The sequence below is a fragment of the Aplysia californica genome, unplaced genomic scaffold (assembly GCF_000002075.1).
Source record: "Aplysia californica isolate F4 #8 unplaced genomic scaffold, AplCal3.0 scaffold00099, whole genome shotgun sequence".
Classification (NCBI taxonomy): Eukaryota; Metazoa; Mollusca; class Gastropoda; order Aplysiida; family Aplysiidae; genus Aplysia; species Aplysia californica.
The window spans coordinates 636,664-639,771 of record NW_004797369.1 but is presented as its reverse complement, the minus strand read 5'-3'; the positions used below and the strand labels follow the sequence as shown (position 1 = coordinate 639,771).

The 3,108-nt window shown below is 39.2% G+C and overlaps 1 protein-coding gene across 3 annotated transcripts in view; it reads right to left on the bottom strand.

Annotated features, from left to right (window-relative positions):
- Positions 1–3,108, bottom strand: part of LOC101853452 (beta-1,4-mannosyltransferase egh) — a 119,634-nt gene that overhangs the window by 113,556 nt on the left and 2,970 nt on the right. Inside the window, exon 1 of one of the 3 annotated variants that reach the window (XM_005095258.3) lies at positions 848–1,192. The exons of the other annotated variants lie outside the window; for them this stretch is intronic. The gene's annotated coding sequence lies outside the window, so the exon portion shown is untranslated. Of the gene's footprint in view, positions 1–847; positions 1,193–3,108 lie in introns of those variants that run through there. 3 annotated transcript variants of the gene reach the window in all.

Here is a 3,108-nt window from a genome sequence, read left to right as displayed (position 1 = left end):
GGGGGGGGGCAATAATATGCTACAAACATTAATGGAATCGGTTCATTGTTCTTTACAGTACAGAGTAAACGTGCTTTTATTGATTTCATAATTTTAACCTTGTGTTTTATCCGGCCAAGTTTGATTTGAGTTTGATAACCCCTGAATTACAAGTCAGTGAGTAAGTAAGTTTATTCAGTGTTTAAGGCCACAAAACACTCATTTGATAAATAAAGTTTCCATAATGAATAAGTACAGGCTGTGTACCTTTCTCTTATCAAGAGTCAAAAATTGCATATTTCTGTCACTGGGCCGAGTCAGGCTGGGATGGATTAACAATTTCCTTCAATGGACAAAGTGTGAACAATAGAAAATAAAGTGAAATTCATCTTCAATTTCATGAGAGTTACACCTCTCACACAAGGGCGAATTAGTTAATTTCCACCGATAGAGATTGTTATTATCAAGAAGATCTACATTATAACCTTATAATGTCACAGGCAAGAGAAATATTTGTAACACCTTAGGGGGCAATTTCGTTCCAGGTAGACGTAAAATTCAGCTTGCGGTATAATGCTCTCTTAGCTTGTTTATGTTTTGTTTTCTAAAATCTGAATGACCCGAATCGACAGGAGACATAAAATAGCATTTTCACTTTTCCGTAAAGCGCTCCTAAATTTCAGTGTAGTTTTAGTAAGAATGCAATGCACCTGCAATACAAATATTTCATATAATGAGTGCTGGAGAATAGAAGCATTTCTAGAGAGTAACACAGAAAAATATGAGGAAAGAAAAGGATGATCGATATTTGATAGGAACAACCATATGAGAGCCCCACCCAAGCACTCTCTCCGAATATTTAACTTACCAAATCCACACAGCCTCCAAGATGAATTTGAATTAATTGTACCCGAACCCTCTATATTATAATCATTCTCCACATTCGTATCATCACTACAAGTTCGAATTCTGGCACCGTCTGGTGGTATGTTGTGTCATTAGAAAAGACACTGTACGTTATCTGCCTCGGTTAAAAGAAACTGCAGATAGGTACTTGGCTATCAACAGAGACGGATTATATTCGTGAACAGCAGAGACATATGCGCCTTACAGGTCCTAAAGTTGAATGTTCCCGGTAGGGAAGAACAGCAGGATACTTTGAAACAAAGAGACCGACTACCCAGGAGTTACCGTGCAGTTGTGCGAGTCTTCACAACAGCAACAAATACGTCCATTAACTTCAACCGTTTGGGATTGTGCGAGAACGAACAAGACGTCATCTACGGGGTTAAATTACAATCCCCCACCAAGCGTAAACATAGAGCAAACAAAGCAATCAATCCCGAACTGTTACAAATAAAAATTAATTATGTTTGCTGGATACCTAGATCTAACGAGAACTGCTTGAAGCAGGATATGCATTTTTGGTGGACTCTAACTTAATACATGTAAAATATTAAAGGCTTTGTCCCAATTCCTGAGTTGACGGCGAACTTCACGTTTCTCTTTAGAACGAATACACTGAATCTATCTATCTATCTATCTATCTATCTATCTATCTATCTATCTATCTATCTATCTCGGTCTATGTATTTAATAGTTTATCTTTCAGTCTTTCTATCAGTATATCTGTCAGTCTATCTATCTAAGAGTCTATTGGTCTATCAAGTTGTCCATTCATTCATTCATTCATTCATTCATTCATTCATTCATTCATTCATTCATCCATCCATTCATTCATCCATTTACTCATTTATTAACTTATTTATTTACTCTATGTTTTGTCTGATGACAGTACTTTAGGGATGATGAATTTGGCAATGCCAATTAACCTGTGCGCCAAAGCCAGAATTGAGTGAGTGCTTCTTAATTAGGAAGTGCTTTAAGTAAAACTGGCACAGCATGATCAGTGAGTAGTGAAATTACAAGTATTGCAGCTTACGCAGAACCAGCCGATCGAGAATATTTCCTCTCTCCGCTGCCCTTCCCCCGTTTACAAGCACACGCAAATTCCAGAGCATAGTTATTCCTACGTACTTACGTATTTGTGTACTTGTCTGCCAACCAGCCTACCTGTCTACCAACTACCAACCTACCGACTTATCTACCTACAGTTAAGACAGATAGACAGACAAGCAGACAAACAGACAGACAGACAGACAGACTGACATACTGACTGACTGACTGACAAACAAACAAACTGTGTTTTCCTCAGGCAAATCTTTCACTTATGGAATTTTTTTTTTCGTGCCACAAAGTTTCTCTTCTCTCTGCCAGTTTGCCCTTTAGGTCCACATTTTTATTAAAGTTAGACAAACCCTCCCCTCTCCCCTCCCTCCCTCCCCCCAACCCCTGTTCCCCATTTGAAAATTATTTTGACCACATGCGCAAATCCGGGGTCTCCACGAAGCCATACTTAGGTGTCTGTGACGTCATTTGCGAAAGATGCTCTTTATCCCTGTTTTATGACCGTACGCTTGAAATTTACTTTTGTCCAGTTTTCTGCCGATAGATAGGCTACAATTAAATTAATTCGCCAGCCACTACATTGTGGTAGATTTCACCGAGGGTTTTGGGGCAGGGGTTACGCGCTGCGCCGTCGCATGCAGAAAATTTGAATTCGATTCAGGTGTGGACAAGAATTTTATCGAGTATCTCGGCCTTTGTGCTAGTGCATAATATCCCTCTCAGCTCAAGTTGGCTCTGACAGATAGTATCGAAGCCCGCCTTCTAAAAGATTTGAATGGAGGCGACGAGGGCTAAAAAACACGTTCAATGTACTTAGCAAAAAAAACAGACAAAAAACCCAAAACAAACAAACAAGAACAACAAAAACACACACACAAATATCAGATTGCAAAGTTGACATGTCAACCATACCTTCTGGGATATTATAATCGTCCTATCTGAAATATTTTTTTCTGTTTAACAATGCATCTATTGACTCGCTTTTTGACATGACTTAGGCCAACATTGCAATGTATTGCGAAGGGCGTTAGCCTTCAAGAAGAATATTCCATTTTCTTTCATATCACTCTGTCAATTCTTTTGTTCTAGAAGCTCCCGCCCCTCACATACCCCCATTTCTCTCTCTCTCTCTCTCTCTCTCTCTCTCTCTCTCTCTCTCCC